Below are 21,064 nucleotides of genomic sequence, written 5' to 3'. Positions count from 1 at the left end.
GAGCCACACTCCATAGACTAGAAGTATCTGAGCCTTTAGCAACACTGAAGCAGGACGCGTTACAACAGCAAACAATCGAGCCCCCCCTCTGGCTTCCAGTGTTGAGTAAGCCTTATGTTTAAATACTCTTTTAAGGTCAGCTCTCTCTGGTTTCAGCGAAGACCGAGCACGGGTTTGACTCCCTCACCCTGAAATGGCAAAGTGACTGGAGCGACTCCTCCCTGTTCCGAGTGTCTGCCTGTACAAATGTTTTATGTCACGACGCTGTGCCGTCCTTACACTGTGTTTGTTTATAAGAAGGGACTATAAAAGGACACGGATTTACAGCGATACGATGAGAGGAATAACAGAATGAAAACAGATATTATTACTGACTGAACATCTAAAAAAAGGCATGAAAATTCATATGATTTCTACAAGGGGGATTTGAAATGATTCTCCAGAAAGGTCCAGCTGAGCACACACACAATGCATAAAAACCACCGAGGCTAAAATAGCAGCAACACAAAGGATGCAGAGCCCAGAATAAAGCTTTTAGGTCGGCAGAAACTATTAGTCACCTCTGAGAATAAACCACGCTCACAACGGGGATCCTAATTGACCAAATTAAAATGTGCCTCAAAGATGAAAACAGAGCCAACTACTTTATTACCAACAGTATAAGGGGGGGCCTGTTTTGTTGGCTTCCCCTTCACATCACAGGACTACCGACACTGTTAGGCTCAGTACGTACCAACAATAGTGGCTTTCTGAGGTTGCAGTCCGGCTTTCTTCTCTTTCTGCCTCCATGTTCCTGACTGTAGGAGTCATCTTACCCTTGACCCTCTCTCTGTTTTCCTCACCCCCCCCTCCCTCCTCCTCTTCCCACACTCAGCTACAGTTCCAGTTCTCTTCCAGGAATCAGCGCCGGTGCCCAATAAGCAAAGCCTGCCCCCCTGCACCATCCGTGCTTCCTCCTCTGCTCACCCCTACCCGATCACTCCTCATCATAAGGTGTGGAAGCGGAGAAATGTTGACCTGGCTCTGGACTCTACCTACCTCTTTCTCCACTGCTGAGACTGGTAATCTACTGTTTGCATGCTCTGTGGTATTAAAATGTGTTACTGGGGCAAAGTGGGTGCCGGTATTAGTGAGAGCTGAAAACACAGAAAGAGAAACAGGGCAGGAGACTCTGAGATAAGAGAGGTACAAGCATGACTAATGATGTTTTAGGCCCCACTAATGGGGATAAATGCATCTCGTCCTCTCTGTTTTTTCGACTTCCATCTACACTACGCTGCTGACAGTCCAGTGAAATCTTAATGAAAGTGTTCTCCGCAGCGGAGATCTACAAAACGCCGGTCTTGTGTTGTAGTGAAAAGAAAATGCTTTTTGAAAAGGCTGACATATAATCACGCAATCCATTTGAGAATTAAGACGCGTTTGGACATCCCCTCCCTCTCCCCCTTTCCTGTCTAGCACTCTGTCCGATCCAATAAAGGCAAAAAAAGCCAGAACAAAAATAATATTTAGGAAAATAAAAAAAAATATCTGAAGATGGTGCAAACACTGTAAAGTAGGGCTGTGTATTCGCAAGAATCTGGCGATATGATACGTATCATGATACAGGTGTTACGATCCAATATATTGCTATACTGTAAGCAAGGCGATATTTTGCAATTTTGTAAATCTAATTTTAGGAAAACTATCTTAATATAAAGAACACACCACCATATGCATAAAATCTATGTAAAAATGTGGACTCTTTCATGCAATCAGAACAGAGGGCTCTGCATTTGAATTGATCACAGTCCCTGTAACTCTCATTTTAAGGTTTCAGTTGTGCTTATAAAAAATAATCATCTCCTTTTCAGGTTTTTATTGTTTTACAATATTGAATCAAAGTTGATTTAATGAGGCTTTCGACACTGATTAACAGAAAAGGGCCCAGATAGAAAGAGATCTAAATTAATTACAAATATAAAATACATTTCCAGGTGCCTTGCTGTGCATTGAACTTTGTTCATTTTCAAGACAGGTCTTTCTGAAAGTGTAATCCATCTATCTATACATGTACAGTGTATGTTACATGTTCATATTCATGTCGTAGCGGTCTGGGAAAGTTCAACATAGTGTTAAGGTGCTAAAGGCTGAACAGCAGGTGGTAAAAGGTTAAAGAATAAACACATAAACAGAGTTTAAAAGTATCTGCGTTGCTAGATCACCATGTCTTTGTTGTGGACATATTTCAGGAAAAGGAAGTAATTCAGCAGGTAAGGAAAAAAAACAAGCTGATAAACCAACTGTGGATATTTAAGTATAGTATAAAATGAAAATGTATGTTTTTTTCTATAGAGTGGTGCAAGAATGAGTCCAAAAACTCAGAAATGAGTTAGTATATTAGCGCTTCCGGTTCCCTCGTCTGGAAGTCTTTTTGAATGAGTTTTAGTGAGATGCCTGAAATAACGTTTTGTTCTACGATATAAAATACATCAATAAATATCCCACTTGTGAATTCTGAAGCCTTTATTTTTCTTAAAAAAGGCGGTTGCTAACAAGAGGCTAAATGAGACTACTAAACGTCATCACGCCGACTCATCAACCTTTACAGCCTCGTTGTGTATACTCGCGCTCATGCGACGTGGTGTAGTCGGTTTATAGCCTAACGTTAGCTTTTTACTTCTGGCGATTGCATTCACGCTTCAACAATCATAAAAGTGCTGTTCATTTGTGGAGATTATTTTGCTGAACAAAACGTGTAAGTATTATAAACGTGTGTTTGCCACAGAGCTTATTTTCTGTAATAATCCAAAACCTGATGGAAAAATCCCGTTGGCTTTTTGTCGAGGGAACCCACGCGATGCTAACTTCCGGGTTAGCCTACAAAACTATGTCACCCCTGCACCACTCTAATAATTAACTATAAGTAATAACTATAGTATGAGGGACATTTGTGACCTTGCATGGCGGTGTCCCCTCATTTGAGGTTAAAAGAAGGGAAGAGTGAAAGAGAAAGAGAAATAGAGCGAGAGTGAACGGCCCTCCTAAGCTGGATCTAGTGACCTGTGCCCTCCTGCTCTTAATCCAGGCTTCCAGCACATGACCCAGCTAACAGCATTATGGAGTGCTTTGATTAGACCTGCTGCTGTACGCACGTAGTGGCGTTGGTGGGGGGGGGGGACATGGGGTCCTTTGCTCTGCCACCACTTTGCAGGAATGCCAGGCCTCTGCACTGACACACACACACACACACACACACACACACACACACACACACACACACACACACACACACACACACACACACACACACACACACACACACACACACACACACACACACACACACACACACACACACACTGTATTAACCATACGTTTAACCTCCGCCAACACGCAGCAGAAGACAAGACACGAGACTGGCCGGATTAGGCCTGCAAATCAGTGAGTCAGCGGATTACCTCTCCACTGTTATTCTAGGTGAAAACTAAGTGAAAATGTGCTGCTAGCATTAGCCGCAGCTAATATGAGCTGCAAGAATGGTACTTGGAGCGGTCACAACAGGCAGGGGAATTTCACATGACGACTTCAGCAGTAGGCCTTAATCGCATCGAGGGGTCTCGCAAAGGGAGACGTTTATTTTTAAGTTTATGAACTGACCGGAAAATACAATCTCAAGACTTATTTTTATGTTTGCAATTGATAAGGGGAAAAAAAACATCCCTTACAAGGGCTTGAAAGTGAAAGTGAATCCTGAATTGTGTCCGTATCACAAAGTATTAAAAAGAGTTGGCACTGACTTTGTGGTCAGATTTCCTGATGTAAATCTCTCTCTGCGTTATAGAAATTAGTAGCATTAAAACAAATTTGCCTAGTTTGAACGATATGTGACCTAGTTCAATACGCATTTACCACTCAATATTGTATAATTGACAACAATTCCTGGTGTGCTCGCCTCTTACCATACCATGCAATAGGGAGGGAAAGCTGGCCATATGAAAACAATACTGTAGAGAGTAAACTGTTGGGGAATTCAGCACAGCATGTCTTCACTGTTGGAGATCAACTGTATGTTGGATTCCCTCTAGGGAAGATATGTCTGCTATGTCCCTCCAATGTTTGTACAACAATGAATCACAAGTATGACTAACTAATGACAACCTTACAGATTTAAATCCTCTCTGGCAACATAAGGGAATTTGTCAGAGAACCCAGATTCAACATCAACTTTTTTTAAGCCACTGAGGATATTGTGTTGTGCAACAGCCAGATCCATTCAATCTGACAGATTTCAGAACTACAAAAACTCAGTTCTCCTCCTAAAAGATTGATGAAGATAGAAACTGAAGAGTCTACCGACGGGTTCCTGACAGAGAACAAATCTGTGAACCAACAAAATCACAATCTTGACTTGTCAACAGAGTGAAAATATTCCCTGGCAGGAGAGTTGGATCCATGCTGCTACAACTACTGCTGCAGCATGAATGAGTTAATCCTAAAATTACACAGTACACACTGTGACCAGTGTTATCTATCACATGTTTGCCAGTAGTGTTGCACACTTGCAGCGCATGCTGCGCACACACACACAGACACAGATTGTACTTTTCAACTTAAAGCTGCAGTAGGCCGAATATTTGTTGGCATCATTGGGCAAAAATTCCATAATAATCTTTCAGCATATTGTAATTCAAGTAATTCAAACTAGACTTCTGCACCTCCTCATGGCTCTGTTTTCAGGCTTTAGAAAATCTAGCCGGACTTTGGCCAATAACACGTCATTTCAGAGAGAGAGAGAGCGTTCCTATTGGCTGTGCTCCGGCTGGTGGGCGGTGCTTGGTATTTCCTCAACTGATCTCAACATGACTGCCAGGTCATAAACTTTCTCATTTCACAGCTAAACAGTACACTACAAGATGTTTCTGAAAACATTTGAGGAGAGAAAAAGGCATAACAGTAACAGAATATTGATTCATATTTGATCAGCGCTGCCTAGTTTGACCGTTTGGTCGGAGTTTGCGAGTGATTGACAGCTGCTCAGAGACGGCAGCTGGACGGCAGACTCCAGATCAGCTCTGATTGGTTGTTTTCCTCCGGTCTGTGAAATCTTGCAGATGCCATTAGGAGCACCGGAGGACACAGAGGCACATGATTTGTTTCAGATTACCTGTCTCACTACTGTCAGGATATAGTGACCGTTTTATAAAAATAACTTTATTTAAACCACTGCAGCTTTAAAGGACAGGTGTTCATTTTGCAAATCAGGTTACAACCAGTAAAACTAAATGTTTTTTTCCTTTAATACTCAAACAAATACAGTAATTGTTATGTAATCAAAGTTGATAAACAGGAGACCTGTGAGATTCTATTTTATTATTACTCTAGTTTTGTCCGTCAACTGAAACACCAGCCTACAGAACGCCACCATCTCAGACTATTAAAGGAAAGCTTTAATACATCTGTTGTAGTGACTCGAGGGAGAGATATTTTTGGTTACAGCATCGTTTGAGGCTGTGTGTAGCATGTGCTACTTCCTTTGTGTCTGAGTGCTGTCGCAGCATGCTCCACGCTGAAGGAAACTCATTGTGACAAGTGGTCTGCTGGTGTTCCGGTGATGGAGGGTAAATGGGGAGAAGGAGGGGGTTTGCCTGGGTCACCTCTAATCCTGTTGGGATAAATCATTTCCTCGAGACTTCGCCTCAAATCAGGATGCCGTCTTGCCCCACCAGGAGGGGGCACAAGATTTTTCTCATGTGCCACTAGAATGTTAAATGCATGGAGTTTGCTGTAAATGCCATTTAAAGTCTAAACACTCCATGTACAGCATTTGCCACAGCAAAAGGTTACCGCTGTCTGTTTGAGTTTGTCTTACTGTACCCTCCTGCAAGCTGTGGTTGTTTTCATTGAACAAATGCTGAGATAAACAGCTGCCTCTAAAGTAATCCACCGTTTTAAATATATACTTGATTTGTATATTTTATATTCCCCCCCGACATGTCTTTATAATGACCCAATCATTGCCGCAGTATAAAACATATTTCCATTATAGCAGAATGTGAAGATCACTTAGTGTCTCCAGCTAGATGCATCTTCGCCACTCCGAGTTTCAATTTGCCTCTTCGCTGCCGCACATAAGATGATAATGAGGAGAGAGATAAAGCTGCAGCAGAACAAACAGTAAGAGCGTCAGACGGAGGCAAAACACATCAGTGGGTTCAGCCTCCTTCATAGACATCAATGACCATTTGAGGAAATCATCTAACTGCAATTTCTCAGACCAATATTGTCATTTAAATTGCTGTTGTTTGCTATGAATTAAACTGCAGTACAAGCCTGTCTTTATGGTCTACATAAGCAAGATATGACTCCACCAAACTTACTCTGTTTCTACATTAGGACGGTCACAATATCAGATTTTCACTTCAGTATAACAATATTATCGCAATCTATAGATCTATAGAACATTTTAACAACAACAATAACAATAGTGCCATCAGTCAAATTCATCTTTAACTTTGTTTATCATGCATTTTGTCTCTTTTTTGGCGAATGAATTACACTGAAAATACGAGTATAGGGAGGTGGAGAAAGAATCTATAACCATAACTATATATATAAAATGATCTTAGAGGCGCTGGATTAATTACACATTATTATATGTGTATTATTAACATGATATAATTTTTAATATATATCGTGGTTATCATCAATACCGATATATCGCAACCACTTATTATACATTAATAAAATCTGATCAAATCAAGCAGTTGTTTGGTGCTGAGGACTCCCAGGAAGCAAATCCTACTAGTTTTCTATAGAAAATTTGACCGATTTAGCATGTTTATTAAAATAATACATTAGTGGCGTACTTGACATGACTCAACATTACTCAAATATAATCATGACATTCAAAAGCGACTTTATATTGGTTGATAAGTTGCATATTTGCCCACTTATAGCTGCTTAAGCCAACGTTAGCTTCACAGCTTGACAAGGACAAACTGCTTCACAGCCTCAAACCCTGCAGGTCTCACTTCAGAGACTTTAAGGTGCTGGGCTTAAAACAAGGACACGATGTGCTTGAAAGTTTAACTGAGAGATTCAGACATCTCTGTTCATCAGCTGTCTGTCACTACACCTGCTCAGCTACCTGCTAGATTTAGTTACAAGAAGACAAACCACTCTGTCGGAAGAGCAAAAACACACTCTGTAGCCTGAAATGTTCTTTCACCTCCTCAAACTTTCGCTTCATAGCTTCACTGCACTCCTACAAATCACATATTTCGATACAAAAACGTAGAAGAGCAGAACTTTTGTCAACAGGTGCGTAAGAGAAGACCTCGGGTTGACAATATTAAGCAAAAAAAATCGCCCACACGATGTCCTTCACCTGCAGTCAGAGAATTTTAATTGTAAAGTTTCGGTACACAGACCTTCGTCAGGTTATTTTAAAAAAACATAAAATAATTTGCTGGTTAGAAGGTCTGCATGCGGAAACATTGTTACAATTAAAATCCTTTGACTGCAAGTGAAGCTGGAGTCTTTTTACTGGATGTAACAACGTTTTATTAAAATACTTCAGCCCTGAGTAACAGGGAAAGAAATGCACCCGATCATATATTTCACAAGCCACAAACAGGAGTGTGTATGTGTAAAGATGATGTTGACAGGTTTGTTGCCTACAGTTCAGACTGAAGCTGGGTAAGCCTTCTCAGCATTACTGGCTGGAGGTGGAGGGGGTCACTGACCGTGGAGCCGTAACCGAGCTGGAATGTGTGAAACATTATGAAGATGTCATCACCTGTTCAGCACAAGGAGTTCTTTTTCACAGCGGAGATTTTCAACAATATTTAATCCTTGTCTCCCACAGTTTAAAGGCCTGACATTACCCTGGAAAAGCCTCTTTTGCCCAAAGATAGGATCTGCTTATTCTGCACACACTCCACTCTCAGTGTTTTCCCCAGGGGTTCTTGTAGTACTGAAGTATTTTTGGTGCCGGTGCATTTTCCATCCACTCCGTTCCAAAACTGTGCTCATTTCTCTGTTTGGAATGTCACAGATCTAAAGAGGACCAATTATACAATTTAGCATTATTAAAGAGGACGGCAACGAGCCCTTTATTAGACCACTAATCATATCCTCCACTCACTTTGAATACCCTGATTAATTCCCCTTTAAAAAGGAAAAAGAAAAGCCCTCTAAAGCTGCGTTAGGTAGTCTCAGCTTGTTAAGCGTAATGACACGATTCAGTGCAGTCATCATACAGTATGTGATCACAATAGTATTCCTACAACGCCATATAATTAAATGTCTCATAGGTGAAGACATAATTTACTTTATAATCCTGCAGTGCATTAGTATTTGAACTGTCACACTATTGTACAAATCATTCAGTAAAACAAAGAGAGGTATTGTTTACATTTCTAATATGTTATGGACCAGTTTGGTCATGAGTAGAGATGTTACATATAAAGTATAAGATGTCACCTCAACTGATCACACTGATTTGCAGTTTTGGGGTCAATATGGCTTCTTTGATTTCTCAAAGTAATCAATAGGGGTGTCACGATTTCAATTCTAATTTGAAAATCAATTGAAAGGATTTTGATGTTCGAAGTCACCCAAAGAAACCGACCCAACAACAAACACTTCAGAGATGACACAGCGTAGCTTACCGGTAGCCTGCAGCTGCACTTTTCGTGACACCATAGCCACTTTCGGAGTCGGAGATAATGAAGAACTAACAAAACTGGTATTCCTCAAACTTTATTTTTCCTTTCAACTTTGACAAAGGCAGCGCAGACCAGATCCACTCCTTCTGTTCTCACCTTTCACAATAAAAGCCCTAGACATGTAATATTTGCAGGCAAGCCTTTTGCATTCTCGTGTCGTTTATTCATCACGCCCCCGGTGCCTTTAAATACGCAACCAAGCCACAACCCAGAAACATTCTACACTATCACCTGATGTGTTGACATCATGTCCACTGGTATGACAGATGTGCGCCATACCTTCATATCGCTCTTACCTTGAACAGAATCCTTTATATTCGTACAGTACATGCCATTGTTCTACATAGCTTGTTCCCACCCACACAAGGTGGCTCTCTCTGGACAGATAGTACTTTTTCTGACAAACTGCCCTCACCTTCCAGCCTCGCTGCTTTCTGAGGTGTCACATATCCACCACTCGCTCTTGTTGCTAAAGGCAGTAGGGAGGAGGAGGAATGGTTTGGCTAGAAATAGCAGTGTCACATGAGTGTGTGCAGTGACCACTCAGCCAGCTGCTCATCCTTACATGGAGCCCTGCCCCATCCGTACAATCGAACGCAAACAGGAGGTAACATTACCAGCACAACAGTGTGGACCAGGTCGATCATTCATCTCCGGGACTTGTCACACCCTTCAACACACAAGGAGAGTTTAAAACGGACACGTGAGCTCACACCTGTTCAAACATCACCATTTCTACGAACAAGGACAAAAGAGCCCCCTGAGCCTCTTTTCCCAGGAGAGAACATGAAAAACACATGCCTTGTTTGTGAGGTTATGTCTGTACAATTAATTGAGAAAATATGTATACATAAGAAGTTTATGTTCATACTGAAATCACAAAATTGTCTCCAATAAACTCTGTGAAAGTGCACATTTTACCAGATCAGCTTCTCGCACAGCGGAAGTCTTAAGAGAAAAAAATCCATGATAAACAAGACGTTATCTTATTTTCAACAAACCACCCACTCAAACTTAGGCAACAACCAGGGAGAGAAGCATTACATACTGCAAGAGTGGGAATCACCAGAGGCCCTACGAAACGATATTATAAGTTATGATATGATCTTATTGCGATTTTTAACATTTTGAAATATGCATGTGATTTATTACATTTTTCAACTGCAAATTGTGCAGTTTGTCAACATCTGTTTTATCTAATAAGATATAGTTTTCACTCTGTGCATCTCAGAGTTTTCAATCACATACTTGGCGTCCATGTATCGATGCAATATTACCACGCAAAATATTGTGATACTATGCTGTATTGATTTTTTCCCACCCCTAAAATGTATATGAAGTATTTTTTGTCAATGTTTTATTGCCATTTCTTTCCTGAATGAAAACTAGCTTTTTAGAATTTTGGAGGAGCACAGATTTGTATCCTCCAGACACAAATATATGACAGATCATCCCAAATGCCAAGAATAACTTTTCCCATGCTTCTCTCAATATTTCCTATAGTGCTTTGCCATCAAACTTTTTCCAAAGCCTCAAACTGACCCCAGGCCTCGGTGGCAAAACCATGACTCATTAAAGTCAAGCAAGCCCTGGGTGTTCCTGAGCAAATGTACTTGAGAGAGAAGAATAGGAAAATAATGTCCATTCTACTTCCCATAAATAAAAGCACAATGCCTCACAGTTCAGCAGTAAGCCTGTCATTAGCATAGTTAACACCGGGCCAGCACCCAAACAAGAGACGCTCTGTGTGACAGCGCTTTGATACGGACCCTGCCGCTTACAGAAGGCCACCAGAAACACTACAAAACGTCTCTCATGGCCCGAGTGGAGAGCACAAACGCAGCCAAAAACACACAACAGGTCAGAGAGAAAAACCATGCAACCAGCATAAGCAGTCACACGCTACCTAGGGTAATAAATGGCTAATTGTTTACATGCAAGTTGGTATGAGTTTCCTTGTTATGGGAAGAATCTGAGGAGGCCATAACTTAAAGAATAGAGGTTTTCTCGTAATGCGTCACCCTGCCCAATTTAAGTGAGGGGCTTCAAAGCAACCAAGAGTACCGGGAAGCCTATGGCTGCCAGCGTGATTAAATAACTGAGTCAATGCGAACTGTAAATGCTGATATTTCTCAAGAAGACAGCAGAAACCTTGAAAAATACCGCAAACATTCAGTGAAGACATGTCGGTAAAGATTCTGAGCATTTTGAGCTATTAAGGCTCACTTTGGGGTGAAAGAAGAATGCGGGGCTACGTGACAGCGGTAACAGGAGGACAGACTATATGGGATTCCAGCATTTTTATCGGTTGTCAGCTTGCCACGAGACAGGAGTTCCCTGAAACCAGCTGCATACATATACATGTGTACGAACCACAAATATTTAAGTGTATAAATGCAGCCTCGAGTAATTTTGCATCCAGGAGACTTAGATCTGGTTAAATACCGGGACGAAACTGGAGCAGTGGTTGTAAAGTAGTCTAATTAAGAGCTGGAATGGGTTGGATTACTTTCCCAGGCTTTAATGGAGCCCTGACCCCGAAGCAATGCTCAAATTAAATCATCAAGAGACTCACGGAACTGTGATATCTGAAAAACTGTCTCCATCGCTGACTTGCTTATTGTGTGCTCTTCCCGGTTTCCTTTAACAACAACAATCCTTGCATGCCGACCTCCCCTAATCTCTACTGTTCAGTGTATTCCAGTGTGTCTCATTTTGACATTTCTTAATAAAAAAATGAAAAGACGCGTCATCGTCTCTACGTGATTAATGACATGCTTAACCAGTTTGTCAGCAATAACATGGATTAAGCAATGCTGTTCCAAGCAGACACACACAGCATGAAGATTCCCACTCGTTCTGTGCTATCATGTGATGTTGCCATGGCGAAGGAGGGTTCAGACATAACAGCGTGATTGTGCTCTGAGGGCGAGGTGGGCCGCGATCAGAGAGACATACTGTTCTCTGACTGTGACACTGCCAGCCCCGGTGCCAACTGCCTTTCCGCCCACAGAGAGACGCAGACACACCCACTGGCAGAGGAGCCAGCCTGCACGGGGCCCTACCGTCATGGAAACCAGAACCGACTCCTGTGCATTTTCCATACACTGCTTTTTTTCTCATGTCCCATGTCGGTCCGCGAGTTCAAGGTCATGTCTTCTTGGGAAATGTGGATTCACTTCTAAATTTTGAAAGCTGACTGTACTTATAAATATATAATATAAAACATTAATGCATCCATCAGCTAGCAGCTTTTATGTTACGCTGTAGGTCAACTAAAGATTATTTTCATTACTGATTAATTACTAATAAATTATCTATTGGTTAATCAGCTAATTGTTTAGTCTAAATGTCTACAGGCAAGCAGCTCTGTGAGACTGTGCTTAGGCACAGTGGTGCTTTGAGCTAAATCCTAACGCCAAATTCAAACCAGGCAGCTGCAAAGTGCTGCTTGCTACAATAATTACATCTTTCTGTAGCGGAGTGGTGTATTCATGTGAATCAGGAGAGAAGAAATACTTTGTAACACAGGTCAACATGTCACAGGAGTCACAGGATGTGTTTACTGATTGGCTATGGAGCCTCTCTGGCTGCACTTCCCTGCTAAAAGTTCAACTTTTCCCAACTTTTATTTGGCCGCATTTCGCCGCAGAATCAAGCGGTCGCAGTTTGCTGAGCTTGGGAACAACCCAGACAGCTTTTTGTAAAAATTGCATGGCAGCTTGCCGCAGGCCGCACTTGAATTTAGCATGATAGCATGCAGGTATTTGGTCATAAACGTACTGTAGGTAATGGACAAATTTAAAATGTGACCTGATGATGGCGCTACAGGGAAAGCTAAGGGATCAGTAAGTTATTGCAATCCATCCTGAGGGAAACAAGAATGTCTGCACCAAGTTTCAAGGCAATCCATCCAACAGTTGCCACAAATCAAGTTAACCTCATTGCAGTGCTAGAGATAAAAAAAACTAATGGGAAAACTAATGAAGATCAATGTTCTGGCACTCTGCCCTCTTCAGGATGAAATACAGCCGTCCCCCTGACTGGCATTTATACCAACTCAGACAGGTGCTCCGAGTCACGGCAATCAACTTAAGAGGTCAATCTAAAGGAGGCCTCAGACCAAACACAAGTCTGCTAGAGGAAAAGACAGAGGATCATGGAAGTCATTAGGATTCATCCTCTGGGGATCACGCGAGTCTGTACAAAATGTCTATCTTAATCCATCTGATAATTGTTGAGATATTTCCGTCTGAACTAAAGTGGTGGACTGACTGACACTGCCATTCCTAGGGCCACTCGCATGACGAACAATGTCAACAAAACAGTGAAAATCTGTCTGACAAACAGTCCAAAGATGGAGCTACACTGATAAATCGGATGATAAGTAACAAGACAGCGCAGTGCAAGTATGACAAGAATATGTTATCCATCTAACACTAAAATACAGATATCAGTAAATCTGATTATATATAGATATAAAACAAAGAAAGACAACTAATCCTCACACTTGAAAATACAGAAACCGCAAATATTTTGCCATTTTTGTGTGATTACATTTCTTAAACAATTATTCAAAATCTATATTGTTGCTGATTTTTTTTTTCATATCGATTAATGAATACATTTTTCCAGCACTACTGCAATCAATCTTGTCCCACTCTTTGTCTCATAAAGCAAACACAGCATATAAAGAAGAAGGTACACCCCGCATAGAGCGAGGCTGTGAGGTAATGTCGTGTGACCTGCTCGCTCATGGAGGACATTCTTGCCACGGAGCGAGAGGCCTTAAGTGAATTTAACATCGAGCTGGAACTAAAGGTGGAGTCACGGATGGCAGGAAGTTCTTAGAAACTGAAGCCGCCGGTGCACGTGTACTGAAAAAAGCACACCTCCATGAAAACTGGTCTGACTCTGCTCTCTCAGCACAGTGTTGAACATGAAAACATTACACAATGTACACATACCTCCCTTCCTCCACTGACAGCCAGCACGCAACTTCCAAAACACAAGCTTAAGCTGCCTGACTTAACTGCTGTTTAAATATGCACTGCTCTGTGTCTGTGTCTGTTGTGAAGCATTGGGATTTATGGGCTAGCATAAAAGAGACTCTATTGACGGTGTGGTCTAAGCTGTGGCTGCACCCTGTCGCCACGGAACTGCCAATTTACTGTGAATCACTCCGCCTCCAGTGCTTTTTCTTTTTTCCCTGAGGGATTACACTCACAAAGGGCAGGTCAAAGTACAGGAAAAATATAAATTGAATCTGTCCTTAATGTTTCTGTGAACCCACCTTAATTCCACAAGGTAGTGATAGAACAATTTAATTAAGGCTCAGCCAAAAGGAGGGCAACAATGGTGATATTAGTTTTTCCTCTCGGCCAAAGCTGTCTGACGAGTCAGCACCATTGCAGGACACATGAGCAGCACGTGACGGCTACCTCGCTGAAGGTACGCTCTCAAGCGTGTGGTGTCCACACTAGCAGCGTTTCTGCTGCTGCCATCTGTTTCTTTCTACATAGAGAGGCGAAGTCCCTCCTCTTCAACACACAAGTTTCACTGAAATGTTTCTTGGAAAGCAAATCAGGTGGCTTCAAATGCAAAACAGGAGATTAAACTGTGTGGGTGCAAGAACTTCCCCTTTCAAGAGCTCTACAAATAACAAGCGTATCTAAGGTATGAACATAAGAGAAGCGTGTGAGGAGCTGTAAATAACTGTCATTATTACTTCTTCATAAATGGGTGTGTACAGTATGTTTCTAAACAATGTAGGGATGGAGAGGGAGAGGCTGGCGTCGTGGTCCTTATCATAGGAGCATGTCAACACAAGCCCACACTGTGCTCTCTAATGTTTACATAAAGGTGTGTAAAAGGAGGGAAGTCATTAATCAGCCTGTCTTATCATACTACGATTTCATATCTTTCTCATAACCTTTGTGGCTAGATAAAATACAGCAATCAGTGTATGTGGTTCTTCCAGTTTACGATCCCCCCCGCGGTGTAAAAGCACTGATGTTACTCTACATTCTCTCTGCAAAGCTTTTATGAGGGAAAATAACTAAAAAGAAAAAAAGCATGTGAGGTAGCGGCAGACGCCGGCATTCTTCTCACTCTTTCTTATCGTAATAAGCAGATTAATCATTAACTCACAAACCCCAGTCTGGCTGCATGAATGCTCTGTACTTCCACTGCCTGTAGGATAAGATAGGTTTAGTGTGGGGTGAGTGAAATGTAAAGAAAATTATATGAAGATTGAATTTGACATATTATAGTTGGAATAAGAGGAAGTGGACAAAATAACGGGAACATGTAACAATATATATAAGAATGGATATACAATAATACTGCTGACTTTACACTATGGCAAATTGTGTAGGGTCTGCATTACAGTAGTGAAATGTGATTAAGTATTTACTTCAGTACTGTACTTAGAGTGCAAGTGTGTAACATGTCGGGGGATCTATTAGCAGAAGTGGAATATAATATTCATAACTATGTTTTCATTAGTGTATAATATAACAGCGTTACCGCGGTTTTGCACTCGGCAGCTCACGTTACCGCAGCCTTAGAAAGGGAGGAGTGAGCGGAGGGGTATTCAGTTGGTTGCAATCTGCAACAACACCACTAGATGCCACCAAATCCTACACACTGTACCTTTTAAGTACAAATTTGATGTACAGCACTTGTACCTTACTTGAGTATTTCCATTTTATGTACTTCACTACATTTTAGAGGGTAATATTGTACGTTTTACTCCACTACATGCATTTGACAGCATAGTTACTTTACTTTACAAATTAATATTTTACATAAAGAAATATAATTCATTGTTATAGATTAAATTACCCAACAGTAAATAGTAGTAGTCAATAGTTTAAATTAGCTCCACCAGCTACAACAGTAAAATGCTGCTTACATATTAATGCATCATTATGATAATAATAATCTAATAACAAAATAATTAACAGTAGCACTCACAGTGGGCATTTTTCTGCATGGAGTACCTTTGATATTTTAAGTGCATTTAAGAGCACACACACTCCAGTTACATTTTAAGTACAGAACTTTTTACAGTGTGGTATCTATTTTTACTTTAGTGAATGATCTGAGTACTTATTTAGCAGTGTGTTCCTGTTGTTCTTTCCACCCCTCTATGTTGACTGTGCCAGTGTTTGTGGTTTTCCTTGTTAATGGTGATAAAGGAAGAGGCTCACCCTGGCAGGAATAACATACTGTCCGTCACAATAATAGTCTGGCTTCCCATCACAGGTACAGTACATATCTGCAGGTGAACAGATCATGTTTGTTTCTATGTGCTGTACTACTGAAACAATGAGACCACTCACAGTTCAATATCAAGGTAGACACACCAGCAAAGTGACAATAAACGGCATGAAGTGCACTTCAGAGATGTTTGGGATAGACTAGTCCCAACTAAAGGGACCAGGTGTCCAACTTTACAAGGGACTGCACAGCATTTTTATCCCTTGTCCCACATATTGAGACGATGTCCCACATTTTCATTGGCTCAAGTTTTCAAAAGTCAAACCACTGCAGGACAGACGCTTTTTTTAAATCTGGCTTTCATCCAATGGCTGTGAAGGAAGCAGGGAAGGCTGTCATCACTGGGCTGTGTTTGCTGTCAAACTGCTCACACATGGGTCAAATGCAGGTTAACATTTCACCCTCTTTGCTACGCTATGGCCAAAGGAGAAGATTGAGTGTCACCACAAAGTCACAAGCTCTGCAGATTTAGACGGAATGTGATGGAAATTACCACAAAGAAAAGGAAGAGCAGCTTCTACAAAGACTGTGAAATTACTCATAAGTAATTTATAAGCCTGCGGATGGAGATTCTCAGAGTTGTTTTGTAAAATTTCATTCATTCATTCATTATCCGTATTATCCTATTCAGAGGCTGGAGCCGATCCCTGCTGACATTGGGCGAAGGCGCCAGACAGGTCGCCAGACTATCACAGAGCTGACACATAGAGACAGCGCTCACATTCACACCTATGGGCAATTTAGAGTCAACAATTAAACTAAACTGCATGTCTTTGGAATGTGGGAGGAAGCCGGAGAACATGGAGAAAACCCCCACTAACACGGGGAGAACATGCAAACTCTACACAGAAGGACCCCAAGTCGGGTTTGAAGAGGAGACCCTCTTGCTTGTTGACCACTGCACCACCTTGCAGCCCTTTTTGTGAAATTTGCCAGTTATTTTTCAATTTCACACAGGGAGGAATACAACATGAGGCCACACAGCTCATGTCGTGCAGCTCAATAAGAGATGTTCCAATTTCTGGATGCATTCAGGCAAAGCACAGAGATGTTACAAAGATAAGGGGCAGAATAGAAATGTTTATTATTTAAGTTAGATAGACATTATATCAAAATTGTTGCCAACTCTCAACTTTGGTAAGGCGTCCCACATTGTCCCACACAAACATACTCTTTGTCCCACATTTGGTTTGTTTGGAATCCCAACAAACTGGTCGCAACTTCTTATTCTCTCTGGGTAATGGGGCGGTAGTAGCGGTGCTCAGTGCGCATGCCCAAGTTTGTCGACCCGCCTTGTCGTCCAATGTGCTCGGCGCACGGAACACAGCTCAACAGAGTGAAATGAACTCGCGTGATAAACAGCGCAGTGATTAGATGCTTGTTGAGAGCTGTGCTCTGGGGGGGACAAGTGATCTCAGTTCCCCCCGCCCCCACTACTGGTTCAGACCGGTGCTAGACCTCCAGACAGAGGATCTGGACTGGTTCTGTATCGGATGTGGAGTCACACACACACACACACACACGTGTAGCAGCTTCCATTCACTCGTTTAGTTGCAACAATGAAACAGAATGTGGAGCGTTCGAACGTTTCGGCGTTCGGTGGTGGAACGCAACATTTGTAGCGATGAATGTCCACACACGTGTTTACAGCGCTTGTGTGTGTTCGCTGCAGCAGCTGATTTGAATCCATGTCTAGTGTGTTGTTGAACACTTACCAGGCCTCCTCCTCCTCCTCCTCCTCTTCCTCCTCCTTTAAACGCTCAACACAAAGAAATGCGCACAGAAAGTGGCCAAACAACACAGAAACCCCTCATCGAAAAGAGGGGAAAGACACACAGAGGCAGCGTTTTTTGGGTTTTTTTGCCAGACAAAATGTACTTACCGACGAAATAGGACACCACCGGAGAGAGAGAGAGAGAGAGAGAGAGAGAGGGTGAAACGTGCCTACACGCCTCTACAGTATATCGCTGCCTGGATTTTCCCAGAACCAGAGTCCTCCGTGGGCTGCGTCGAAAATGTCCCGGATTCCAGCAGTCACAGTGGTTCTGTGTTTCTGTGTCGTGTCCTCTCTCGTGTCCTCCTCTCGTGTCCTCCTCTCGACTCTGGTCTGGTTTCATGCGACCATGTTGCTCTGAATGTCTCCTGCTGCTGCTCTCATCCGGGCGTTTAGGTATCGAGCCGTCCTTCGACTCTCTCTCAACGCTGCTCAGGATGACAGCTAGAGGGGTGGAAGGAGAGGAGGGGGGGAATAGCGTGAGAGAGGGAGGGAGAGAGAGAGGGAGAGAGGAGAGAGGGGGAGGAGGGCGATAGAGAGAGAGAAGGGAGAGAGAGAGGAGAGAGAGAGAGAGGGAGAGAGGGGGGAGAGAGAGAGAGGAGGGAGAGAAGGAGAGGGAGAGGAGTAGTGGTCAATCTGGTGAGGGCAGGGTGACACCATGTACGGGGGAGAGGAAAAAAATACACTTAAAGGTCCCATATCTTGCTCATTTTCAGGTTCATACTTGTATTTTGTGGTTCTACTAGAACCTTTTTACATGCTATAATGATACAAAAAAAACGTATTTTCCTCATACTGTCTGCTTGAATATACCTGTATTTACCCTCTGTCTGAAACGCTCCGTTTTAGTGCATTTTAAAGGAATTGCAACGGAATTGCAACAGAATTGCGTTGCCTGGCAACAGTTTGGGTCCATGTTTACATCCTGTCAGCTGATGTCATTGTCACACTGCAACCAGGAATAAACTTGGACACATTTAGAATGTTTACGTTTAAAACCGTGTAATGGTCTAATATATTGTATATTCGTGACATCACAAATGGACAGAAATCCTAACGGCTTGTTTCAAACGCACAATTTCTGAATACAGGATGTGTGTATTTCTCTGTATATTGAGCGCTTCGATACTTTCACAGTATTTATAAAGCACTTAAACCTGCTTTATAATATAAAAGACATGAAAATCTTACTTTTTACAATATGGGCCCTTTAATATTACCATTAATGTGTTTGGGGATATTACGCATGAACAAACTGGTTAAAAACGCATAAGAATGTCCAGACATTTATCCATAAATCAGATTATTCAGAATATATACACATCTTTCCAACATTTTCTTTTAACAGCAGGGATATTTATCATTGCTTTAAATTGTCTTGCATATTAATTTTTGTCAATGTCAAATAGAAATGAAAATAAAGACCATTTAATGCATTTTTTTTGCGCAAGAGCAACCAAAACACACAGTACAGAGTGTTCCTTCAGATTAAAATCAAACACATTGTTCAGTTCCCTCCACATTAGTCTCCTTTCATTCATTGAGGATTATTTTTATGAGTTTATGAGTCGTACAGGAAGCACAGGAATCCGCGTCTTGGTGACTCATTTTGGTATAAATAAAAAAATAATCATTTATTTGACTAGATTTCTCCCCCTCCTGACATGGCCATTATTCTACTGCTCAGAGGTAAAAGGTGGTTTGCGTGTGAAGGTTACGATCACTGGGTCGATGGTAATGTTTAATCCGTCACAAATATTGCCAGCTATTATTGCTGTGGCCACGTGCGTAAAGCATAAATGTGTTACGTAACTGGCACAGCCAGTCAACAACAGTGGGTGGGTGAGAGAGAGAGAGAGAGAGAGAGAGAGAGAGAGAGAGGAAGGAAGGAGGGTAATTAAACCAGACTCAGTGTGGAAAAACACCTGTTACATTAAAATATATAGAATAATTATAATTTTCACTTTGAAATAAATGGCTTCAAAGTTTAAAATAATTAAAATCCCTTATGAAATGTAATGATTATTTAGGAGCGCCTATGGCGTGTGTGATGTGTGAGAAATAATTTCTCTTTTGAGTTGTATAAACTCTTGTTGAGACATGACTCTGCTCCATTCAGCAGGTGTTTGTGTTTGGGTGGCAACTGACTCTCACTATACAGATTTTTCACCCACGTCTAGCTGGGCCTACCTTGTTATTCTACATTGTACCTCACAGCCATGTTCACTTTCTCAACCTACACAAGGCCACAGCTGTAACATATTACAAGACAACGCCATGACGTATCCAGCCTGTTGGCCAACTCTCTCTATAGCATACTGTACATCTCTATAATGTACATCATAATCCAGGGAGAGCAGATTTAAAATAATGATAGAACTCTTTTAATGCTTACCCCAGTGACGATAAAACAACAATATATACCTTTAACTGTTATTATTGGGTTTTCAAATATGTACATACAAGTGAAAAAAGCAGAAAAAAAATAATCAGCCATAATAAGAATAATAAGAATAATATAATAATAATCTTTATTTGTATAGCTAATATACACTGTAACCAATGGTATTATGATGCCTTTTTATTAAAATGGGTTTTTACAAGAGATTTAAAATTGGTTATTGAGCTAGCTAACCTGAGGTCCTGAGGTAGGCTGTTCCAGAGTCTATGGGGGCATTGATGGCAAAGGCCCTGTCTCTCTTAGTCACCAACCTAGACCTGGGTACAACCAGTAAAGCCATGTCAGAGGACCTCAGGTTACAAGATGGCACGTAGGGAGTAAGGAACTCAGTGAGGTAGCTTGGTGCCAAACCATGTAGAGCTTTAAAAGTTAATAAAATCTTAAAATCAATTCTAAATTTGACAGGCAGCCAGTGAAGTGCAGCTAATAATCTTGACATTGACAAAAAAGGTACTCTACAATGATTGTGCAATATTGTTGTTATCAGTTACAGGCGTTAGATTACAGCTATAGATTTCTTTTAGTATAGACCGTTTCAATGGAATTGCATTGCAAGGCAACAGATTGGGTCCATGTTTACTTCCTGTCAGCCGATGTCATTCACCTACACTGCTAAAGGAAATAAACTGGAACCATAAGGAATGTTAAAGTTTACAACTGTGAAATGGTCTATAGAGAGTAAGTTACCTTACTTTATTATGTGGTTTATTAATCGAGACCTGAGTAGTGTATTTAATCTTTTCCAACTTCAGGTGAACCATCACCAGAGGTGGAAGAAGTATTCACATCTTTTACTTGCGTAAAAGTAGCAATACTACAGTGTAGAAGTACTCA

General features: G+C 41.4%; 1 protein-coding gene across 6 annotated transcripts in view; it reads right to left on the bottom strand.

Annotated features, from left to right (window-relative positions):
- slc20a2 (solute carrier family 20 member 2) overlaps positions 1-18,285 on the bottom strand; it is a 55,261-nt gene extending 36,976 nt beyond the window's left edge. Inside the window, exon 1 of one of the 6 annotated variants that reach the window (XM_037778772.1) lies at positions 17,878-18,285. The gene's annotated coding sequence lies outside the window, so the exon portion shown is untranslated. Of the gene's footprint in view, positions 1-733; positions 827-8,654; positions 8,930-9,007; positions 9,157-17,877 lie in introns of those variants that run through there. The other 5 variants (XM_037778765.1, XM_037778771.1, XM_037778766.1 and 2 more) reach the window with 5 other exon arrangements.
- Positions 18,286-21,064: the final 2,779 nt, after the last annotated feature.

This window comes from Sebastes umbrosus, chromosome 8 (assembly GCF_015220745.1).
Source record: "Sebastes umbrosus isolate fSebUmb1 chromosome 8, fSebUmb1.pri, whole genome shotgun sequence".
Taxonomy (NCBI): Eukaryota; Metazoa; Chordata; class Actinopteri; order Perciformes; family Sebastidae; genus Sebastes; species Sebastes umbrosus.
Note: the sequence above shows the minus strand (reverse complement) of the source record. Positions and strands in the feature narration are given on the sequence as shown.